Source organism: Pinus tabuliformis, chromosome 4_1 (genome assembly GCF_031772625.1).
Source record: "Pinus tabuliformis cultivar Carrire ecotype Pingquan chromosome 4_1, CPIR1, whole genome shotgun sequence".
In the NCBI taxonomy this organism is placed as follows: domain Eukaryota; kingdom Viridiplantae; phylum Streptophyta; class Pinopsida; order Pinales; family Pinaceae; genus Pinus; species Pinus tabuliformis.
In genome coordinates, this window is record NC_142303.1 from 399,645,814 (window position 1) to 399,672,604 (window position 26,791).

Here is a 26,791-nt window from a genome sequence, read left to right on the forward strand (position 1 = left end):
AGTAACAGAATATGGTTTCTGTGATGTGCAACATGATGTTTCATATTCTGGTTACAGTGATCTGACTGTTCCAGCTGATTGGTTGAGTTTTGATTAAGTTTCAGTTGATTGGGTTTCAGTGATTGGTTGATTCGGTTGTGTCAGAGATTAATGATTGTGTTACAGTGATGAATTACAATTTGATTATTGATATTGAACTTAAGTGTTGGTAGTGGGTCGAATATGAAAATTTGATGAAATGTGGCCTACAAGTTATGATGTGTTGTAGCAGGTGGATTGTTGGGTTGTGTTATATTCTTTCCACGAATACCACATGCACAGGGGGGCGGAAGTATTCTCTATACGTTGCATCGAGCGCTGTCGGGGGGTGGTAGCCCCCCTGCACGGGGTCCGGGGCAATGCCTTGAGATTTTTTTTTTGACCTTATATTAGGTGGGCGGACCTACCTATGGTTTTGTGCATGGATTTCGCACATGGTTTTTGGCATGATGGTTTACTGTCCATGGTATTTTGTAGATTTGGTCAAGGGAAGTACGGTTATGTTCTAATCCATGGTTAATGGATTGGGATTTATGGATGCTTCAACATGTATATATATGTGTGTGTGTGTGTGTGTGTATTGTAACATTGAAAGGAAAATAATGAAAAATCAATCTAGTAATCCTGGTTTTGGGATCCAGGGGAAAATATCCATGTATATATGTTTTATGTTTTATGCTCTTGCCATTGTTTATTTTCTGTTTTTAGAATTTGTATGCAGGTAATTTATGTACAAGGTTAAAATCTACATGGATCTAGTATGAAAATGTATGAAATGTGGTCCCCAGAGTTAAGGGAGTTGGAGCTTCCTTCCAGTGGTAGTTGGTAAATCAGATTAGGGGGTTGGAGCTCCCTTCCAGTAGCAGCTGGAGAACGAGTGAAGGTTGTAAGCTTCTGCAAGTTCGTGCTTGCGTACAGGTACAATTTTACGCCATTACAAGAGCCAAGGGGTGGAGCTCCCTTCGAGTAGGAGCTGGAGAATGAGCGAAGGTTGTAGCCTTCTGTAGGTGGATTCCTGAGTACTGGTATGAGTCTGCACCAGTACATGATTGTAAAAATCTTTTTCTTTATATTAAAAAGAAGTCAGATACAACAACAACATGTGATTTTTTCCTGCATTGGGTTTCCACCTTAAATCTGGGTGTTCATGTGTGTTGGTTATGTGTAATGGTTTATTTTGTTCTTACCGTACATGGTTACTATCTATCTAATGTTTAATAAAGTAAGGATGCACTGGATGAAGAAAAAAAATGATGAATTAACCGAAACATAAGTTTATTGGATGTACACTAGTTGTCCTAAGAACAGTCACGTACACACACGAGTTCCTTTCAGTAAATTTGGGTATAGAAATCAGAATATGAAATGAAAAGATTATTTGTTTGAAAATACTAATTCATCCCCCCTCTCAGTATTTTTCCCAACAAAAAGGTGAGAATTTACAACAGTGTGTTGATAATACAAGCCTTGGAAATTCGTTTCCTCTTGGAATAATATGCTACAGCACTTTAGGTTGATTGATATCCCACTGAAATGATGATCTTCAGCGCACTGCCAAATTGAATTCGGTCTTAACAGAGGAAATGATTGCATATAAATGAGCTTGGCCCTTGTGAGAGTGCATTTGGCCACTATGAAATTGATATGAGGACGTTTGAAGTGTGCTTAGAATAATTTCGATTTCCCTTCTGGAATTTAAGCTTAAAACTTGGAACTCTCTTCTAGGAAATAGGTGTGTCTCTTAGAGGAGAGATTGGCTCTCTTTTCTAGGTGATATTGTCCCTCTTTATTCAGCTTCAATGGTTGCAGCAAATGATCATGAAATTGGCCTTCCTTCGTTAATGTTTAGAGGTTTAGGATACCCTTGTTGATCCAATATTCAAGCAGAACGAATAGCAAGGGAAAAGTTCAACTCGGCCTCAAAAGTTTGCATAATTCCTTTGTACCAATCAAGCCTAGAAGAATTCAACCTTGACAATAGATAGATCATCTACAAAACACAATCATTCTGAGTTACTAATTGAGTCCCTTGGAGAGATTAAATTCGGCCTTCTAATGGATCACTGATTCTTCATGGGATACACCTCTTCTATTAGCTTATAGGATTAGAAATGGAATGGCACAAGAACCCAATGCGGTCATTTCCAACGGAGTAATACTTCAACACTCTATAATTTTCTGGGGATAATAGATAGGAGTAATTGACATTAGTAAGTCACAATCACAATGAACACTAATTGTCACACTAATTATCCACTTGCAAATTCACACTAGTTGTCAAGCTTTCCATGCTTAATGCAGCTATGGAAAGCAATACTTGTTATTCAGGTTAGTACAACAGTTTGTGAAAGAGGCTTTTCAAAATTAAATCGGATAAAAAATGATGATAGATAAGGACTTACTTTAAAAACATTGGATATGTTAATGTTTCTCTCTCTTAGTGTAACTCATGCTCTAAATGGGGTAGATTGGAATGCTATTTATGACGAATGAAAAGAGATGAAAACTGGAAAACCTCTTTCATTATGAAAATAGATTGAAAGAACTAGTAAGTTTCAGTGTTTATCACCATCATTGTCTTACTCTATTGAGCACTAAGTGAAATTTTTTAGTTTTAGACCATTTGACTTTTGTAAATGAAAGCATGACCATATTTTTTCAAGTTTGTATGTGAAGTTTTTCTAAAACATATTGAATTTAATCATTGCAGGATATTGCACAAGATATGTTAAGCTAGAGGACCACAACTGTCAAAGTTTTATAACTAAAAGAAGAAGCTACCTTGGATCAATTTTGCGGCCAAGTCCAGGGATTGTAGTTCCAATTATTTGAGATGTGCAATTATTGGAAGTCTCAGCCTTCCAAAAGAGTTTTAATAGACAATAGAACAATGATTTGGTTAAATTTGAATTTTATAAGCTAGAATTCCACGGATACCTCCTATATAAGATAGAATTTCACGAATACCTCCTATATAAGCTAGAATTCCACGGATACCTCCTATATAGGCTAGAATTCCATGGATACCTCCTATATAAGCTAGAATTTATTTTTAATTTTATAAATGAGACCTTCCATATACTTTTAATATAAGTATTTTTGTTTTGTCATATTTTTGTTCTTATTTCAATTTCATTAAGATGTAGTGATTTATATATGTTTATTTTTGGTTCTTATTTTAGACTCATAAGAGAAACAAAATATTATGGGATGTGATTATATTTCAGAAATCTTTTGGAGCTAAAAAGGGCCCATTAGGGCTTGGGAGAAGCTCAAGTTATCTTGATATTGATTCTCCAAATTTGCCTCCACTTTTGGAGTCTCCTTGTATCCCCACCAGTGTTGGGGGTGCAATATCTTTTGAAAGTGAATCAACAGGATCTACCATGGATCAACAGCAACATGTGACCTGCTTCTCCACTCCAGGTTACACCAACAATAACCAAGGTTTTGGGCTGCCCCCTAATCAGGTTCAACAAAACTTGGGTTCCATTTCTTCTGACATGCCAGATTTCACATTTCTACAAAATATGCTAATGGGTATGAATGCCAACAACAACCCTACACAAATCCCACAACAAATGTCTAATCATGTTGCTCAACTTCCATCCTATTCTATGGGCCCTAATTCTAACTTCCCTACGTTTTCCAATCTCCTCTATCCCAATGGTATCCAACCAAATTCTTATAATAATATCTTCAAGACTCATGCTGACATTTCCAATGACATATTTAAGCAATGCAAGATGGATCCTCCTTCACTGTTGTTCAATGCTTCTGGAACAGTCAAGAACTCAACAGTGTAGCAACGAGGTTCAAGCCACTGGATTAGCACTAGCAGTGGCTATCAACACATAAATCAAGATAATTTGGAGCCAAAGTATGGAGTCCCTCAGCAGCAACAAATGCATAATCAACCCATGGTGAGCCTCTCACAGGAAATTAGCATGAGCACTGAAATCAACATAGATATGTCATCTGTAGTTTCCAGTCAACTGAACCAGCCATATCATGAAGAGACTCCAGACATGGACTCCCTATGGAATTCATTTTCATGAAAAGGGTCCACCAATTCACAGTGTTGTTTGTTATAGAACAATCTGTATATAAAAAACCCTTTGTATGAAGGTTTCAAAAATCCAGTGGCCCTACTTCTGATGAACATATGTATGACACCCACTCAACTGATCTAAATATTACTCCCACCCATTTAACAAATTCACTTATATTTAGGTCCTGCACATATTCACTCACTGAAAATTCAGTCTTCAGGTTTGGTGATTATGAAATTCTTATGTTGTATACATTGTATTGATTGATAGATACACAACATCAGTTGTAATTATATCCAATATATTCTGAGTATATACTATTTCTCCTCTTATTTGTATCAGTCATTGACCCTTTCAGACATTTTTTTTTCTCCTTTGGGTAAATACAAACTACCTCACTTGCATGGTCTATAATATGTATATGACTCAAATTGATATCCAGATTAATGTAAATTCCATTGATTGCAATCAGATTACTTTACTACTTTGTTTGTATTCTAAGATGGGAATCTACACACGGGCAAGCTCGAACGTCATGATTTTGGCCACACAGAGGGGTTGTAAAACTGAATAAATGTAGGGGTCATGGAGCAGATCCCTAGTCATCTACATTCGATGCATTGATGTGCCATTAATATTGAGGCAAAAACCACCAAAAGTTGTGGATTACATGCCTAGTACTCAGGTAACAATGTGTAGCCGGTGGTTTTAGATTTAATGGGGTCGTGGTCCAATATTTTTTAACTAAGATAGTGTTGGGTTTAGTTCAAAATGGCCTGAGAATGCTTTAGATTGAAGAAATATCTGAGTTTTGAGTTGGGTTGAGCTTCTGATTTTTGTGGAGGATTTAAATTTTTTGAAGAAACAATTTGTATAGTTCCTTATAGAAGTATCTTGTAGTAATATTATTTTGCAAAGCATCTAATAGAATTCAAATGTTACAATGTTAAGTCTAGATTCACCCGATGTTAATTTCCTTTGGACTGTTATTGTTTCATATGCTCCTACTCTTGATTTAACTACTATTGGATGATTTTTCCCTCTTCAACAAGAAAATAATAACCATTCGATAATTGTCTTTGAATTGTGCAATGAGAGGCCAAATTTTCAAATTTTCATTTCAATAATATTGTTTTCATTTTTTACACTATAAATATCAGTTTTGTAAGTTGTCATTTCTTGGTCCAAAGCTTGGTTTTTTATGATTTGAAGACATCACATCTGCTTCAACTTTGTGCTATGCCTCTTTAATTTAGGTTGCAACTAAGAATTTTCTACACAAAAATTAGAGTTGGGGAGAGAAGAAGCCTTGCACCAGATAATTATTATATTAAAAGTATAAATTTTGGGTGCTAGATGAGTGTCAAAAAAACCAAAATACAAGCCTAACCAAACTAACCATGAAATAAATCACGAGAATAAACACCTTAGGTCACCACGAACCAGATAATCCCATACAAAATATTTGATAGGAACATAGGTCTCGGGGAGAAAGATACTTGAGAGCAGTGGAATTAGAAGGAGGTTGTTGAACGAGAGGTTGGGACCATTCTAACAAGCCAAAAGCCACGAGTATAGCACCAAACTCCAACAAAGAAATTCAAAAGAGCTCATGGGAAATTCAAAAGGGAGTGGCAGAAATAAAATCACAAGGTGTCATTTGTCACATGCATAGAGTGTATTATCCCACCAGGGATAATAATATTAAAGTAGGGGAAATAAAAGAGGGGGGTGATCCTGCAATGCAAGGTACAAACCACACTAAATTGTAGAGGAGATTCAATGTGTGAAGCAATAGATGTCTTGTTGAAGTCGAGAGAAGTGAATGAATTACATGATTTAGATGAGTGGGGAATTAATGTTGGGAAAACCAAACTTTAAATTTTGACTTATGAAAATTTAAGAGCTTAGGGGTATGAAATTCAAGCTTCCCAAAAGAAGTGATCATGACTCCTTGAAAAATGGAGGTTTTTTCTTTATCTAGAAGGTTTGCAAAATCATTAATTTTCTAAGAATATGAGAACAAAATTGGTTCTTAAAAGTTTAAGAGCTCTTGATTCTTTCTGATGAAATTTTTATCTATAATTAGTTGGTTATTGATTTTATGATCCTATGAATCTTTGATAGTAATCTCTAAATATCCTAGCACCATTAGTTTTGAATTTTTTCTTGGACTAGCCAAGCCCATGAATAACATGAGGTGCTTAGCTTGATTTTGGTTGAATGTCCTACCCACATGAAAATTTGAAATACGTAATTTCATCTAGATTAAAAAAAAAACATCTACTCCTACCACTCTTAAATTATTTATTTTATATTAAAATGAGAAAATGTAATACTTAAAAAACATTATTTAGATCCATTTTCATAAATATATCAATTTAAAAGTTAAGATTATATACATGTTATTGTGTAATAAAAAATCATTACATATTACTTGAATTTACATTTTTTCTTGTTCTTTTTACATAAATATGTATATAAAATTTATAAATAATATAATTTTTTTGTCTTTATTAATATGAAAGCACTACATATTTACACAATATTACTTTCTTTTCCACAATTTTTTTGTTTGCTGGATAATGTGAGTTCTGAGATGACTTGAGATAACTAGCACACTTAACTGTGGCTTGATTTGTTGCAACTCTGAGGCATCTAAGCTATCAAAATCACCTATGGATCACACCTAGCTTAGGCCACACCAACCCTTAGCATCGCTGGATTTTTGCCCACAAGGTTTCATATTGGTAACCTTTACACCATGGAGTGCTTTAACAGAACACCTTATAACGATCTGCTCTACAATATATGGGCATACTTTATTTTCCACATTATACGACATTTTGCAAACCATATTTTTTTTATTTGCTTATTTATATTCATGCATTTAAAGCATTAGATAATTATTTATATAATGATTTTATTTGTTAACAAACTTTATACAACCTACCGGCAATGGATAACTACTTTACATGTAATGAATAATTACTTAAATCTTATACAATTTATATGTAATGAATAATTTTTTTATACAATATATATGTAATGAATAACTATTTACTTTAATGTCGATATAAGTTTACCAAATATTTACATGGTATTACTCTTTTCCCTTAGTTTCTTTTCAATGAAATTTAGATTACTTACATAATATTTTCTTTAATGTTTTTTTTATTGCAAAAATAAAATTATACTTTCATTCAGATTTGAAAAGAAAATACATTTTTTATATCCACAGATGATGTGTGCATTCATAAAGAATCTGCCCAAATCCTTGTGTGGAAAAGAACTAAGAAAATGAAAATTATTATTATATGCTTACATTTTGAAACTAAAGAGAGAAGAAAAAAAAGAGAGAAATAAAAAAACACAGAGAAGAAGGATCAAGTAATGTAGACATCACACATCTACCCCTTCTTTCCTTTCTTTTTCTAGACTTGTTTCCATTCCCTATAATTGGGGCCCACGAGAGCTAGAGCCAAAACACCCACATTTGACTCCAAAGGGTGTTCTTTATCCAAATCTGAGTGGCTTTATGATACATGGGCATGTTTTGTTCCCCTTGATTCATCCTCCATCTGAGGCGTTGTTGATTGAATTTTTTTATTCATGGATCACTATTGTATTTGTCCCACACTCTTTTGGGTAGTAGTGGAATTCTTATCCTAAAAGGCCCCTTCTTCTTTAGATGAATTTCTCATAGTTTCTTCTTCTTATTCTTCTTCTAATAAATGTGGATTTGTAAATTGCCATCCTCTAGGATTATGTGCATTTTTCATTTGTGTGTTCTTTGTTATCTGTGGACATGTGTTTTGCAAATGTCTTGTTTGGAAACAATTTCTACACCTGAATATCGTGTTCTCGTAGCCCAGGAATTGGGACCACTGAATATCTTTGCATTTTAAATTAATGCGATATGGTAAACCCTTGCTAAGGTCGATCTCCACACATGCTCTAGCAAAGGTGAAAATACCATTCTCTTTTCTTTCAAAGTCCCTCTTTTTAAATTTTCCCAAGGTGTTTCTAATCTTCCTTAGGAACTTATGGTGCCAAAAGGGAAGAGGAATATTTAGAAGTCTCACCCAAACTGGAACTTTTGATACCACCATGTATGTTGGATCGAAATTTGGAAACCATGGAGTTGTGAAGAGCCTAGCATTACCCTAAAAACAAGGCCCTTCATTTTAAACAAAATCATAAACTTTATGTGTATCAAATTGGACTATAAATAAGCCTTTGGAGCATAAGTAAAGGTCACAGTTAGTTATCCAAGAGGGAAAGACCCTTTGATGAAATTCTCATGGATTTGGATAAAAGCCATTAAACCTACATATTATCGCCTTTGATTGCAAGGTAGTGAAGAGAGAGTTTATCTCTGTAAAATTAACTTCCATATCTGTATAATGTTCCATTTCTTCAAAAATTTATGGACCATGAGTGTTTTGGATTTGTTCTAATGAGGAGGAATGTTTCTCTTTCACTACATCTATGAAAGAGGTCGCAGTTTTTTTGGGTATTCTAGCACCAAGAGCTCTACCCCACAACCCCATATTCAAGAATACAATTGAGTTCCTTTGTATGTTATAGTATTTGATCTAGATTGAGTTTTGAAGTACCCTCCCCTCACATTGTATGCTTTAAGAAAATATAGAAATACCCCATTTAAACCCAATGCTCAGTTTTAGTATGTTGATAGTGTCTAGTCTCCTTACCCAAAAGGTTGAGGTTTTCCGATATTAATGTTTAATAACGATTTGATATGGGCTCTGATCCCATCCAAATTTATTTTCATAGAGTTTAGATTTAGAAGAAAAGAAGGGCGCATTTTTTAAGGAAAGCACCTGAATATGCTTAAGAATTAAGCTACCTTTTAGACAAAAAAAAAATTGAAATAGAGCATCCTCATAATATAGGAAACAAAGAGGGAAGGGGCTTACAGCTCACCACAGTAGTTACCCACTAGTCACAATGACCATGCACATAATAATATTTTGACACAATGACCATTAATAGGGAAAACCAATGGCTAAAGCCTTGTATGCCCCATAGGGAAACATAAACTGCATCCCTAATATGACCGCACAAAAGCATAAGAATTCCAACATCGTAGAAAACCCAACCTTCTATGCCTTTTTTATTCCAAAATATAGTCCTCGGTGAAACCCTTACTCTCATGTCCTCCGCAGGGTCAAATCCCCCACCACCGTTCTTCTCCTTGGACACTAAGCATTGAAGGTCCAGTCAAATCTCTGCATGAAAGGGAAAATAAAGCCCCTATCCAAGGTTCTGATCACACTCTGTGTTGGCGTACGAGATTTTAGAAGACTTGGGATTTGTTGTGCAATGTCCAACAAAATCCCACTGAGCATCAACCCTTTTGACAACGCCCATAGAGTGGGTGAAGTCTCACTCGAGATGCTAATGGGTAACTGTCAGAATTAGGTTTCCCTAGTTTGATAGGATTATCAATGGCTTTAGACACTAGACTCCCACCTATAATGTAAGACTCAAACACCCACAGGAAAAACACTTAACCATCATCCTGGAACTATGCACCGCGCAAGACCTACAAACTATTTTGTTCACTGGTTAGCGCACAAGTTGTAGGAAATAGTACGCTGGAGGTTGAACTGAATTACACCTCTCGACATGTGGGTTGACATTAATAATAGCATAATTTATTCTTTACAAACACACAACAAAGCATTAATAAATTTCTAGTCCTTCACTAACGTAATCATTTAGACATTCAAATGTCTTAGAGTTGTAGCAGGACATTAGATGCATATTAAACCAACATACCATAACAAAAGAGATACATTCATTCATAAAGCAAGATATTAAGGACAACCCAAAAATCCATATAAATAAGTAAAGGTGTCAGGCACTACAATGAAAATTATATATGGTCTCATTCACTAGCCATTAGTCTCTACATAAAGCTCAAAAGGAAATAAACACAATACAAAATCATCCAACCTTTACTATACATGATGGACTTTACATCAAGGGCCTCCAAGCAGCTACAGGCTTAGGTGCTAGCAATATCAAACTACCGACATAGAACCAAAAAGAAAGATGCAAGCATAATGATACCCTGATCTTCAGAGGCTATAGCTTGAGCATTCAGTGGTTCGTCCTTCAGTTGTCTTGTCTCTCCATCACCCTTCGAACCTCTGATCTATCTCGAGCATCCCCCTATTAAGTCCTTGAACCTTCTCGGCTTGTTCCTCTGTCTCCCCAACTTTCCTCTCAGGTAGAAGATCATTAGGATATTTTTCAATATCTCTCCTAGTTGTCCTACGCCTCCTGAAAATATCTCCCACATGTTTCCTCCACTTCAACGACCTTCCTCTGCCTGCAATATATATCTAACTTTCCCTGCCACGATATCCCTCTCCACCTTCACCATAGCTACAAAATCCTAACTACCTAACCTTCCTCGCACATGTCCCTCTCTTTGGACACTAACATCTCCTTCTTGTGTTGTGCCTCTTCCTCCTACACCATCTCCCTCTATTACGCACCATCTGCTCCTTCCACACTCCTCTTTCCTCTTACGTGGTCCTTCACTTCGCAAAATTTAAACAAAATAATTTTTGGGCTCCAACAGTCTGCCAACACAAAATTGTAGCTCATCCCGAGTCAATCAACCTTCTTTTATCCCCATGGATTCGATGACCTTTGTTCATATTAAGGTTGCCTTCATGATTCTGGTACAAAAATTTGCAGGGGCAATGAGGTGGTCTAGTTAACCTAGAACTTTGGAACTAGATAAGAGGGGAGTGTTACACTCCGTCTGCCCATAGTTGTGCTCTCAGAAAAAGAAACTTAACCATCATTGCTGCTTCTGGGCCGAGTTTTATGTTTGTCCTTTACCATTTCCCTTTTCTTGTTGTTATACATTTTCCATCCTCTGGTGGGTAGTGGCATGACTTTGACTTTCTTGCCTTCTCCATTGTGCTGCGAGGGTCAGCATGGAGAGTCAGTTCATCCTTTTTTAGTTGGTCGCCACGTGCCCTCAAAGTGATTATAGCTCCTTTTACCCACCACTGTAGGGGTTGTTCCCCAAGTGTCCCCATGCCCCCTGATCATGCACAGGGATAAAACCCTATCCAGTTGCTACAACCTCCATGGTGGGTATTTCCTCGACACTAGTCTGCTAAATATATTCATAGGGTCCTCCCAAAATCGATGTCGGTATAAAATAACTGGTGGAGCTGCAGTGTATTGAGAAAACCATTCTAGTGAGCGGAGGGGGTCATCCATTGTATACGCCACTTGATGTAACTTAACCACCCCTCATGGACGAAGTCTCCGATTCTCATTTTTCCATCCCAGGTTCTCTTCATGCAATTTTCTCTTACATAGCCAAGTCACCTTATAACTGTCAGCAGCTTCGACACTTTCTCTCAGTGCTTTCTCAACTCTTCTCAATCCTCCATCAACTCCCCTTGTTACTCTCATCACAGCCTCCATCCCTTGCACCATCTTCACGATACTTCTCTTTCTCCAACCATGAACTACTCTAATCTCCTCTAATATCTTCACCCCTAATATATTTTCCTTACACTTCTTCTGCTACCTATTTGTCCCTTACGTGGTATTTTATATCTCTTCGCGTCCCCTGCTCCTCTTCCCAGATGATTGTGATCTCGATTAAGTCATCATTGTTTACATATTCGAATCACCACTCCTTTGCATAGAACATGTGTGGAACCTTCTTTCAGTTCAGATTGATAGTATGGTTTACATGTGCTACTTCTCACATCCAAGCTTGTCTCAACTCACTTTATTCCTCTACCTCTATATTATCATATTTTGGTTTCAATATCTCGATAATCCATGGATTGAATTAATGACTTGCATTCTTCCTGTTGTAGCCAAAATTGAATTTTACAAGATTTCCATCCGATTTCTTTCACTTCAATTGTGATTATTATACTAGGGATGGTCCATTAGAGAATTTTTCAGGTAAAAAATGGGCCTCAAAACAAAAATGTACAACAAAAATTAACTTTATAAGAACCAATAGGATTCAATATGATGATGTCAACCATGAGGGATGATTCATGTTGGAGTAATGTCCACCTCTAGCTAGACATACCAATTTGCAAGATTAATGTCCAGCATGTGAATGAATCGATGTACCCATTCCTATTGCGACACGTCCTTTTGACCAAACTGTGACACACTGTTTTAGGTGCATTCTTGGGCACTCCATGCCTGAGTACTGGTCCCAAATCTAATACTTATCAGTTTTTTACATTGCTGCCATCCAACGACCTAGTTTTTATGCATAACTTACCACTTGATTCAGATTGTGCGCAACACAACATTTAACCCGAGAATCCTCTAACATTAAGGTATTTGGTCTTCAAGCTGCTATAAAAAATTATTTTCCTCAAACAGTACATCAAAGTGATTTGGATTGTGCACCTCAGTCCCTATACAGTGCACCATTCTAGTGATGTGTGTGCACCTCTGCATACTAACCTCATCAATCTGTTCTACCAGTTTTCTAGCACTTCCTCTAAATCGAAGGCGCGAGACCCAATGTTGTATCAACTTAGTACTCCATCAATTATGTGATTCACGTAGTCCTCTCGTCGATCTATGACATTGTAGATGTTTTCTAGCTCCTCTCAACCCAGCTTGCCTTTAATTGACTTGACATATTGGTCTCCTTCGTGCAGATCCAATGGTGTTATCATGCAAACATCTCCACCTTCAAAGATCATTTTTCTTTTCTTTAAATTAATAATTACATGACTGTCGAATGCCCAATTGATCCCTAATAGAGCGAGATATGGATCAATGTCATCCAGAATCTCTATGACTTCAAAGTTGTCAATGCTCAACACCTCATCAATATCCACTAGCACTCCCATCAATCTTCCAATAGGAAAGATATAGTGTTTATTCGCCAACCTTAGCTGAATTAGAGACCAAGCCCAATTTGGTTTCCCCATTATCTCCCAAGTATATTTTGGTGAAATATTTACAACTGACCTCAAGTCCAATATGATATTGTCCATCTCATACTCCCCGATCTGTGCACCAAATTGAAACTCTTTATTGTTTATTTTCCTGCGAGACATGTGGTTCACTATGCATGGTGAGGCTCGCACAGTGGTTGCTTCATATCCTTTGGCACTGTAGTGTTCTAGCTAGGGTACTAGGCTAGACTCTAGATTTAATATCGACCAAGGTGCGTAAGCTTAGAGGCATGGTCTAAAATATATAGACATAAAGGATTGCTGGCCAAGTGATTATGATGTAGGTTACAAGGCTTCTTTACGGAAGACTGGAATATGTAGCCTATCATTCAAACACTCAGATTACCCTACTGATATATTTGATTACAATGCTTGTCATGAGATGCATTTACCAAATTAAACACTAAACCTAAGCACTGTGTATGACTGTGCAAACCTAAGCACCGTGTATGACTGTAACAATGATTTTAATCTCCTTACAAAGATATTACCCAGAAAACCCTTGTTCAGTAAACACACACAGTATTCAATGATATTTACACTATATAAAACTATATAGAGATCATAAATGAATTGTGGAATAAAAACATAGTTTATGATGGTGCTTTTACGACACACACAGAGATGAATCCCTTACAGGACGCACTTCCAAATCTCAGTGGTGACTGTGCAGCATAACCATAAACGCAAACTAACCATAAGCGCAAACCATATACATTCAATGGAAATCGAAAGCTATGGAAATCGAAAGCTATGTAATTGTAACTGTCATGCAAACCATATAAAACCTATTGAAATCAAAATCCAATCAATACCACTGTGCAACCATACAGTAACCGAAATGCAAAAGAAATAAATGGACAGAGTACCGATTGAACGCAGGGCCCGTCCGCGTCCGAAGGGTACACTGGCTTATAATCGATCGGCTACCAAATCAATGCACGAGATACACAAGTCGTAACTGTGAATAGGTCTTAGTATTAAACTTAAAACTCTGTTCTGGAACGATTCAACGATTAAACATTAACCATTAACCGGACTGTATTTACATATGTATATCCACAGCCATGTCATTGCTACAATGAATGTACATTCGGCTGTTGCCGCTTTTATTACATCAAGCCTTTTCAAAATGTTTCTATCCTAAGTGTTTTCAAAAAGAACAAAAACCAAATAAAAATAGAACGAGCTGCTGTTGCTGCTTTTGTCTGCCAGAGTGCCCTGCTTTGACTTGAGTTGACCGCTTATATAGGAGGATCGATTCGGCTGGGAGATAGGTGTTTGTCCATGTTTGGACATTCTGCTTTTCGTCCATGCCTTTCGTTCTAGCCCAACTGCTGCGCCACATGTCAAACGATAAGCTCATTACAGGATGTGGGTACTTCCTGTAACCATTTCATCAAAAACTTCTAATTCTTCAACATAAAACCCCTAAATCAATTTCTATGCAATTTAATAACTATAAGACTATTAATAATCAATTTTCAAGGATTCTAAGGGATATATGATGAAAAGGAATGGATAAATGATATGTTTTTAGGAAGGAAAAAGGGTCTTGGGATGATACCAACATCTCTCCCCGACTTAAGGATTAGCATGTCCTCATGCTACCCCCGAAGTGCTTCCCTTGAACTCTGTCCCTGCTTGGATCTCTGCTGCCTTGAGCAAGGTGTCCACATTCTTTTTCACCTGGTTATCTTTCAGTCCCTTGAGCTCCTGCTTTAACTTTTTATATTTCTCTTTAAGGGTCTTCTTCTGATTATACCACTTAGTGGCCCAGTTAGAAATCTCAGTTTGCTCAGTCTCCAATTCACTGATTCTTTCCTTTAACTTTTCATTTTTCTTCTGTGTTTCTTTGCTTTGCGCCCTGAGCATTTCATTTTCTCTTTTAATAACTTTTTCCAACATGTTAGCTTCCATGAGCTCTTCCTTCAATTCTTCAATTTGTTTTTCTAATTTCTTCTGTCTTTTAATAGGAGGCGGTGAACATTTTTCCTGTTTGTTATTGCTTTCTACCTCCATGTCAACTTCTGGTGCTGGTAGTGAATGGTCACCACTCTCAACATCCATTTGTGCAGGTGCATGAGATTCAAACTGGTCTTCTTGCAACTGGGCTTTTGGTGTCCGCCTTGTTCTTCGTGAGTAAGTGGTAAAAATTTTGTCTTTTTCGGCCCTCTTAGCATCTTCTTTTTGCATGTTCCTGGTCCTTATGCTGCCCACAGGTAGAGGTGCTTTGCTGGCCTTGGATACTGGAATTTCTTCATCAATGTCCTTCATAAACCCTGAGTCCTCTTGCACTTCTTCTTTTTCTTCCTCATCTCTGATTTGATTGACAGCTAGGAATTCTTTCCATGGTTTCCCCCTTCTTTGCAATTCATGTTCAATGAGGATTTTAATTAAGCCAAAATGATACAGGCTTTTGTCTTCATTCCCCTTCTGCTTCTGGATAGTCTTGGCCATCTTGGTTAAACTTTGTAGCAGAAAATATGGCACACTGATTACACATTGTTTCTTCAAATGGAGGAGTAGTTTGATGTGGTATAGATAAACAATACTGTACCTACCTTCACAGGTTATGAATTTTTGAAGGATGTAAACCATTTCATCCCAAGGATGCACTAACCAGCTTCTTGGAACACCCTTCTTCCAGTTTACTGAGGAAACTCTAGATCTAGACATGAATAGTGTCCATGATTTCTCTTTAAATTGCTTGGTTTTAAAGTACTTCTCCCCTTCTGGGCTAATCCCTATTGCCTGAGCTATAGTATCCTCTGAAATTCTGAAGGAGAAGTTACCTATTAGGGCCTTTTCTCCATTAAAGGTGAAGGCAAATTGCTTGGTGACTTCCTCATTACTCCCATGGAATTTTTCTAGAAATGGTAACCACTGTATTTCTCTGAGAATCTCAATGCAATCCTCATGGTATTGTGAGCTGTTGAACACACTCGGTTCGACCCTATTAGTCATGGTGGTGGCAGAGGGTCGTGCCTCTAACCCTTCTCTGTCTATACTCTTACAAATTTAACACAGAAATTTCAAGTTGGTTACCTGGTGTATCGCTTCCTTCAGTCTTCAATATGATGCTCGGCCGGTCGATATGACTGTGATGGAAGTCAAAAATAGAGTGGTGATACCTTCCTCTTTCGGCGCTCACTGGTTTCAATCTTCACTGTGTAAATCGACCCAAATGATAATAATCTCCTCGACGTTCCTTGCTTCTGATTCTCACTGTGTAAATCAACCCAAATGATAATAAGTAGATCTCTTCGGCGCTCCTTGCTTCTGATTCTCACTTTGAAAGTTATGGGAATCAAATGTGGAAATGATGGTGAGATAACCCTGTACTCACTTCACAACGCAACCATTCATTTTAAAAACAGAGGAGTGCTGTACGCTTGCATGGATGTCACCACAAGAGCGCTGGTAGCGTATCTATAATGCTGGGTATGATTTCGGGGAGCCCCTTTTGATCATTGGGTACGTTGGGTGGTGAAGTTATGATTTGGCTGTGTGGAGTGAAATATATATAGGCCGCTTATTATGATTTGGCTGTGTGGAGTGAAATATATATATAGGCCGCTTTACATCTGTCTCTTCCTTTGTATTTTAAAAAAACACAACTCACCACGTGCCCTTTTCAGTTGGTATTCGGTCGTATAGAGGATGTTGGTATGACTGTAGGATATATGACAAGGTGGATGTGTTGGTAATGGGTTTTAGGGATATGAATAGGTTGATGTATGGGAATGATGAGAATCGGTGGGATAAGGGGTGATAGGAGATTGATGTAGGTGTCCTTGAAACTAATCATAACAGTTCATAGTCATCAAAGTTACATTAAAAATCAATCTAGGAAATTAAATGTTTAAGAACAGAAACACATTACTCTTTTGTTGATCGTTATTGTATTGACATGCTGAGTAGCTAGTCCCTTTTTTGACTGTTCTTTTGCTTGTTGTAACAGGTCCTCTGAGGAAGATTGAATGCACAGGTCCCTTTAAGAAAATTTGAATGTACAGGTTCCCTGAGAAAATTTGAAGATGTAACAGGTCCCTTTAGAAAACTGAATGTAACAGGTCCCTTAGAAAGTTTTGAAAATGTTCATGCATCTCCTTATATTGTTATAGGTTCACTGAGCTTGGCATTTGATGAAGTGTTAATGCCCAAATCCTTGTAGAAGCTTGATGAAATTATGTTGAAGTAGCCCTTGGTGTCAATTTCTTTAACAGGTCCCTTCTGAATGTCTTAAACAGGTCCCATTACTGCTGGTGTTGGTAGCATAGATGTCTGCACAGAACAGGTCCCCCTGCAAAATGTTTATAACCAGGTCCCTCTGAAATAAAATCATGACAAAACAACTTATTTATTGAAGTCTGGCATGCTGGTAACAAGCTGCTGTTGGAAATTTACAGTGAAAATATAGAATAAGAAATCTTGAAGAATTTACAAGGGAGAGATAAAAGTAACAGAATAGAATGCTGATGCCTCTCTCCCCGACTTAAAGGTTGACTTGTCCTCAAGTCATGATTCAGCTGAGAAATTAAACAGTGAACAAAAGAAAGAGAATTCATACCCGCCAGAGACTGGTTTTCAAGTAGGAATTCGAGGTTAGAGTGTGCCAGAGACTGGTTTTCACATCTAACCCATTATTTTTTATATATTCTCTTTTTTCAAATTTTTTTTTTTAGTTTTTGTTTTATATATATATATATATATTTTTATATTTTTTTTTCTTTTTAACTTTGAAATTGAAAGGAAATGAAACTAAGGCAGTGATACTGCAGCTGAGGGCTGCAATATCTCAACCTTTCTTTGCTGAGATAGTGTATGGAGAAAATCTTGCTTGCTGATGGGCTTGGTGTACAGTTTCAGGCGATGACCATTGACTGTGAAGGAGTGACCTTCGCCATCAATAGTTTGGAGCTTGACTGAACCATTGTCATAAGCCTGAACAATTTCATAGGGGCCCATCCAATGGGTGGTGAACTTGGCTTTATGATCCTTGAATTTTGAATCAAAAAGTAAAGCCCAGTCACCTTCCTTGAAGTGCTTCTTCTTAATGTGTGAATCATGCCATTGCTTCCTGTGTTTTTGCATGATGATGGTGGTTTGTTCTACTTGCTGCCTCATCTCATCCAGCTGGTTCAACTGCTGGATTCTTTCTTTTTGTGCTTGGTCCAAATCAATTTGTAAATCTGCAGCCAGTTTAAAAGTGTGAATTTGGAATTCAATAGGAAGCATGACCTCCTTACCGTACACCAATTGGTATGGTGTAAATCTTGTGGTATCTTTCCAAGTAATCCTGTAAGCCCAGAGTGCCTCTTTGAGCTTTTCTTCCCAATTTTTCTGGTTCATTGCAACAGTTTTGGTAAGGATCCCCTCCAAAGTTTTGTTTGTGGATTCCACCTGCCCATTGGCTTGTGGATGATAAGGGGTACTTTTTCTATGCTTTATTTGGTACTTGTCTGTGATGTCCTTCATGAGCTTTGAGGTGAATTGAGTACCTTGATCAGTTACAATTTCCCGTGGTACTCCATACCTCACAAAAATCTCCTCAAAAAGGAAATTGACTACTGTGTGTTCGGTTGCTCTCACCAGTGCTTTTGCTTCTGCCCACTTTGTGACGTAATCAGTACATACTAAGATGTACTTCTTACCATTGGAGGCTAGGTTAATAGGTCCTATAAAGACCAGAGCCCACTTATCAAATGGTTCTAAGTGAACTTGGGGCTGAAGGGGCATCTCATCGGTAGCTGTTGGTCTGCCCATTCTTTGGCAGCTGTCACAACTCTTTACATACTTCTTGGCATCCTTGAAAATGGATGGCCAGTAGTATCCAAGAGTAAGAACTTTGAAGGCTGTCCGCTTCGCTGCAAAATGCCCACCACACGGTTCATCATGGCAAGATTTTAAAATGTCAATTACCTCATCATTTCTTACACATCTCCTAATGACCATATCAAAACCAGTATAAAATAGATCGCCATTAAGCCATGAATATCTAGCACTTTGTTTGATTAGTCTTTTCCTTTCCTTTGCAGTGAAGTGTGGAGGTGTCCTTCCTGTAGACAAGTAATTAGCCAAATCAGCATACCAAGGAGTTACTATGGAAATTGCAAATAAGTGTTCATCCGGAAAAGAATCTTCAACTGGAACAACCTCACCTGGATTTTGCAGTCTAGAGAGAAAATCAGCCACCTGGTTCTCTTTGCCTGGTCTATCTAACACTGTGATGTTAAATTCCTGTAACAATAGTAACCATCTGGTAACTCTGCCACTAGTTATTGGTTTATTCATGAGATGTCTAATGGCAGAATGATCAGTATGTACAAAGACTTCATAACCAGTTATGTAATGTCGGAATTTATTCACAGCATAAATAATGGCAAGTGTTTCCTTTTCTGTAACTGTGTAGTTGAGCTCTGCAGGTGTTAGATTTTTACTAATGAAATAAATGGCATAAGTACAAGATTCCTCTTTTTGGCCTAATGATGCACCTACTGTAGTGTCAGATGCATCGGTAAAAATATGAAATGGTAAACTCCAATTAGGCCCTCTCAAGACTGGTGCGGTAGATAGTTTCTTTTTGAGTTGTTCGAATGCATGTTGACAGTTCTCAGTCCAGTTGAAAAGTACATCTTTGGTTAGAAGTTTAAACAAAGGTAAAGCTATCTTGCTAAAATGTTCAATGAATCTGCGGTAATAGCTTGCATACCCAAGAAAACTTCTTACCTCTCTCTGATTTTGTGGAATAGGCAAATCGGCAATAATCTGGATCTTGGCTAGGTCAACCTGGATGCCTTGAAAAGAGATATAATGGCCCAACACTATCCCTTCATTTAACATCATAAAGCACTTTTCGTTGCTGAGGGACAGGTTAGCTTCAATACACCTTTTCAAAACTCTCTCAAGATTTTCTAATGCATGTTCAAATGAATTGCCATATACTGAAAAATCATCCATATACACTTCAACACAATCATGAATTAAATCAGCGAAAATAGCTAACACAGCTCGTTGAAATGTAGCTGGAGCGTTACAAAGTCCAAATGGCAAAACATTGTAGGCATAGGTGCCCCAAGGATAGGTGAATGTGGTTTTGTCCTGGTCTTCAGAGGCAATTCTAATCTGGTTGTAGCCACTGAAACCATCAAGAAAAGAAAATGATGATTTGCTAGGGTGTCTAACACTTGGTCAATAAATGGCAGTGGGAAGTAATCTTTGAGAGTTGCTTTATTCAGCTGTCTGTAATCAACACAGATGCGCCACTTACCATTTTTATTGGGCACGATAACCAATGGGGATACCCACTGACTGTCAGAAATAGGATATATAAAGTTGACTCTCAAAAGTTTTTGCAATTCCTCTCTGACAATGTCTTGGAGCATGGGGTTCATTCTTCTTTGTGGTTGCCTCATTGGTTTAATGGTGCTATCTGTGTAGATATGGTGAGTGCATGTGTCGGGGTGAATCCCATGCATGTCAGTGTAATCCCAAGCAAAGGCTTTTTGGTACTTCTTCAAGAGTCTAATCAATTTCTCTTGCTGAGATGAGTCTAGGTGGTTGCCTATGTTCAAAGTTTTCCCTGGACTGATCTCTATGACCTGACTCTGTGTATTGGTGATGGATTGTATTGGAAAGATGTCGTGAAATGTAGATTGCAAAGAGTGGATAGTGCATGTTTCTTGAAAGTTTTGAGCCAAAAGTACATCTGCAGCATTATATTGTTCATTTCTCAAATTTTCAAATACATCGGGTTGAGAAAGAAATAATTCTACCAAATCATTATTGTCTTCGTGGAAATCATAGATCTAGTCAATGATAAAAACAGATTGTACCTCCTCTTTATCATTAAATTTATCATCAAGCCACAATTTATGTGTTACTGTTGGTGATTGTGCCGATGGATAGAGGGTGAGTTGTTTTCTTTCGGTCCCTCTGGAAATGATCATGTTGCCTGATCGGCATCCAATGAATGCATCAGCAGTCGCTAACCATGGTCTACCTAGGATGATAGGGTGTCCTCCTAAATTGGATTTGGGTTGAAGGACTAGGAAATCCACTGGAAACTCCCAAGAGTCCAGTGAGACAATGATGTCTTCCAAAATCCCTTCAGGAATGACTTTGGACCTATCAGCTAGTTCAAGAACAATCGTGGTATGTTGCAAATTCATGAGCTGGAGTGTTCTCATGGTTTCAAGGGTCATGACATTGATTGCGGCTCCAAGATCTATCAAAGTGTTTGGAATCCGTATGTTGTTAATGATGGTGGTTACTTTGGGAATGCCAGGATCAACATACTTCTCCATGGAGATGGTATTGGTCATAAGGCCTGCTAAATTTCCTAAAACATGAATGGTCTGAGGATCAATCCTTTTCCTAACAGGCTTCTTGAGACACATGTCTTTGATGGCTTTGGTATAGATAGGAATGTCCTTTATAGCTTGCAGCAGTGGGATTTTTATGTAGACATTTTTAAGTTCATCCAAGACATCAAATTGTGGTGGAGGTAGTGGTGGTTTTACTTGGACCAATCGGTCTGGAAAAGGTGGGTGCAGTGATTGCATCTGTTTATCTTTGGTATCACTGCTTGGTTTTGTTTGAGTTGTCATTTCATTGTCTTTTTCTGAGTTTTCTTCTTGCTGATCTGTTATTGGAGAATCCTTTTGGAGCACCCTACCAGACCTCAGATTAATGTTTTGCAAAGGCAGTGTGGAGTATGAAGTTCCTTCCTCTACATTATAGGCTAGCCTCTCTGCTCTATTATTCGGATTTGGGACAGTTTGAGCAGGTATTTGAGTGGGTCTGGGAGGTTGTGGGTTAGTTGGAAATTGCAGTTGTAGTACATTTATTGGTGGAGGAGCAGGCAGTGCTTGTTGAGAAGGTTGGGGCTGATAAACAACTTGCTGAGGGTGCTGCTGATATGTTTGAGAATGTGATGGATATGGCTGTTGGTACTGCTGATATGGCTATGAGTAAGGTGGGTATGATTGCGGATATGGATGATAAGATTGTGAGTACTGTTGAGACGGTCTCCATTGATTTTGTGGTTGGTTTCCATGCTGCCATGGCATGGGTACATTCCATGAGTTTTGTGCATACATCTGATCATTCATAGGAAATTGCATATTTTGATTAGGAAACATACCTTGGGGTGCTTGCCTTGGCTGCCATGGTCGCTTTGCGCCCATGTAATACACGTTCTCCATCTCTGTACTGGCTGCCATGTTACAGTTCTGCAAAATTTTCACTTTAGGACAGTTAAACATATCATGATGCTCAGTACAGAAAGCACAAACCTGGATATTTTCTAGAGGGCAGTCTTTTAATGCATGTTTCTTGCGGCATTTGGGGCAGAAAATAGCCATGATATTATCTTCTTCTTCCTGTTTCTTTTTGGCCTTTAAGGTATCAATTTGGTTCCCTAGGGTGCTCAACAAATCTGTTTTAAACTCTTCTAAAAGATTACCAATTTCAGCCCGGGTGACACTAGCAGAGGCAGTTTTTGTGACCCTTGATGACAAGGTTCTCTTTCCCATTTTAGCTTTACTCCTTGAATATTTTTCACACAGCTCAGCTATTTCTTCAAAGGGTAAGGCAGAAATGTCACCTTTGCCCATTAAGTTGAGATCATCCATGTATTCTTCCTGGATACCTTTCAAGAATATTGTACGGACTAGATCAGGAGGCATTGTTCGGTGTTTAGATTTTTGCAAGTTATAGACAAACCGTTCTAAATATTCTTCTAAGGTTTCATCCTCCTGCTGACTTATTCTAAAGATATCATCTTTAGAGTCTTTGGATCTGCAATAAGGCTGATATTTCCTTAGAAATATTCTCCTCATGCCATCCCAATCAACTATGGCATGCTCACCTAGCCCCATAAACCATTTCAAGGCTGCTGCCTTTAATGTGGCTGGAAACAATCTGAGCCTATGAGCATCATCTGTATAGCCATAAGTTCGACATATAATGTCAAACTCGAATAAGAATGAGTCCGGATCCTCTGAAGCCATACCATAGAAATTGGGTAGCACGGATGGGGGTATATTTTTCATTTTGATCTCCTCATCCTCCTGTGGTTCTTGTATAGGGAACTTAAAAGTTGACTCCTCCTCCTCTTGGTGGGGAACTGATCCAGATCCCTCCTCAGCCATTCTAATTGGTCTCTTTGTGTCAGTGTCACTTGGTGGAAAAGAGAGAAAGGAAGATTGCTTGGTAATTGTACTACTTTTCCCTTGTGTAGAAGATCTAGGAAAGGGCTTCTGCTGTGATTTATGTGCAAATAGAGTTTCTCTCTCAGCAAGAGTAATTTGCTGTCCTGAATAAAATCTTTCTTCCAATGTTTGGATATCCTCCTCAGCTGGTGTTGTATTCCCTAGAGAGTCTACTCCTAATGATGATGGGTTAGTGTTTAGATGGTGGGGGGTTTTTACAAATCTCCCTTGATTGTCTCTAAGTCTAGGCATAAATGAACATGATTTCTAACTGTGTTTTTTTTTGTTTATTTTTGTGTATTGAATTTTTTTTTCTTTTTGTTTGAATCCTTTAAGTACGCCTCCCCGGCAACGGCGCCAAAATGTAGTGTTCTAGCTAGGGTACTAGGCTAGACTCTAGATTTAATATCGACCAAGGTGCGTAAGCTTAGAGGCATGGTCTAAAATATATAGACATAAAGGATTGCTGGCCAAGTGATTATGATGTAGGTTACAAGGCTTCTTTACGGAAGACTGGAATATGTAGCCTATCATTCAAACACTCAGATTACCCTACTGATATATTTGATTACAATGCTTGTCATGAGATGCATTTACCAAATTAAACACTAAACCTAAGCACTGTGTATGACTGTGCAAACCTAAGCACTGTGTATGACTGTAACAATGATTTTAATCTCCTTACAAAGATATTACCCAGAAAACCCTTGTTCAGTAAACACACACAGTATTCAATGATATTTACACTATATCAAACTATATAGAGATCATAAATGAATTGTGGAATAAAAACAGAGTTTATGATGGTGCTTTTACGAGACACACAGAGATGAATCCCTTACAGGACGCACTTCCAAATCTCAGTGGTGACTGTGCAGCATAACCATAAACGCAAACTAACCATAAGCGCAAACCATATACATTCAATGGAAATCGAAAGCTATGTAATTGTAACTGTCATGCAAACCATATAAAACCTATTGAAATCAAAATCCAATCAATACCACTGTGCAACCATACAGTAACCGAAATGCAAAAGAAATAAATGGACAGAGTACCGATTGGACGCAGGGCTCGTCCGCGTCCGAAGGGTACACTGGCTTATAATCGATCGGCTACCAAATCAATGCACGAGATACACAAGTCGTAACTGTGAATAGGTCTTAGTATTAAACTTAAAACTCTATTCTGGAACGATTCAACGATTAAACATTAACCATTAACCGGACTGTATTTACATATGTATATCCACAGCCATGTCATTGCTACAATGAATGTACATTCGGCTGTTGCCACTTTTATTACATCAAGCCTTTTCAAAATGTTTCTATCCTAAGTGTTTTCAAAAAGAACAAAAACCAAATAAAAATAGAACGAGCTGCTGTTGCTGCTTTTGTCTGCCAGAGTGCCCTGCTTTGACTTGAGTTGACCGCTTATATAGGAGGATTGATTCGGCTGGGAGATAGGTGTTTGTCCATGTTTGGACATTCTGCTTTTCGTCCATGCCTTTCGTTCTAGCCCAACTGCTGCGCCACATGTCAAACGATAAGCTCATTACAGGATGTGGGTACTTCCTGTAACCATTTCATCAAAAACTTCTAATTCTTCAACATAAAACCCCTAAATCAATTTCTATGCAATTTAATAACTATAAGACTATTAATAATCAATTTTCAAGGATTCTAAGGGATATATGATGAAAAGGAATGGATAAATGATATGTTTTTAGGAAGGAAAAAGGGTCTTGGGATGATACCAACAAGCACACTATTCCACCAACTTTCTAAATTTTTCTGGTGCCTAGGTGTCCTTCACTAACTCTAAACAACTCTAAAGAAGATTCTGAACTAGATCTGTCGTTGTCATTAATTCGCTATCTATTGTTTCATTGTAGATGTTTGGCATGCCTACTTCACAAATTTCCTCCATCTTGTCCAATTATGTAGCAACCATCTCCCTTTATGCCTCCTTGTACGTTACCTTTTCCTGAATAGGGTTAAACTTTGAAGGGGGAGAGGGTCAAACTACAAATGTGATGTCCCAGACTTTGCTTTGTGTGTCCCTGTCCTAGCACCTCCTCGAGTCACAATGCCAACAAGTTGTTAGGTATGAAGGGATTTGACAATTATCATATACACATTAGGTACCTTCTTCTCCTACCACTTGGCAATCAATTGCGGAAAATTCTCAGTCGGATGATCCAATGCTTGACAATAAGTACAAGTGTAGCAGGGATCAATGCAGTTCCGTGTAATATGTCCCTACTATACACAATTATAGCACACTATTGTACCCCAACCTCGACCAAATCCTCCTCTTCCTTGAGTCGGTCCTTGAAATCCTCTAGCTTCCATTCCCTGTCCTTGTCCCTACTGATTATATTATCCAGCCTGGTTGTACCCTACTTGGTTGAAACCAAATGGTGTTGCTTTAGTCCGTTTGAATCCTTACATTTGAAACAAAACAAAAGTGTGGTAATGCGTTAACTCTAATTCGCGACAATGGTGGATATCATGCAGTACCGATTTGAAAAAATAAAAAAATAGAGTGTGCGACGTAGCTTTATATTTATGCATCATTAGATAGCTCTGAGGAGAATGACCCCACGCTCGACAGATTTCATACCACATTCCTCTTTCTGACGCAAGCAGATTTGTTGCACCAACTTCCATATAATATGTCAGCAATTTACATTTGTTCCTATGGTAACCCTCCATCCATTAGATGGTACACCACACCTCTTCCCACTTCTCTTTACCCATAGTCAAATCTTGAAGTTGCAAGGTCAACATGGCCAACTGTGACTTCATCTAAGCCATGCCATTACTTTCTCTTCCTCTTGTTGGTGAAGCTTCCAACTTTAACATGAGCTCTAAGGCCTATGAATCTGTACCTATCTGTTGTTGTGTCAATGGTATCCTAATATAGGGTAGAATTTCGTCAATAAACTAGTCTCTATGTTGCGCATCCAAAATATTGAATGTCAACCTGTCCTTTAGAACCTTAAACCATTGATCAAAATCCCGCACTGAATCATTTGGGCCTTGCTTAGTTTCCTTCAACTCCATAATGCACACAGATTATGATTTCATCTTCAAGAATTCCCTTATTAGAGCCTCTTTGATCTCATTCAAAGTCTTATTATGTCTGACTAGAGTTTCACTCTTGAACTTCATGTACCATGTTAATGCACGGTCCCTAAAAGTTGCTTCTAGAAGCACAATGTGTGTTGCCTCATCCTATACCTGCTTGGTTGTCCATATGAACTCACATGCAAACAAGTGTTGTTCTAGGTCTTTATTCCCAACATCATGAAACATTGGCATCCTTAAGTCCACACCTACCACATTAATTTTCATTGTACTTCAAGATGAAGTACTTCCACCCGCACCTGTTTAACTACTAGAAAATAGTGCGCTCATCTACGCAAAAAACTAAACATGATCACCCTCTATTGATCCCACTATAGTTTGACCAATCC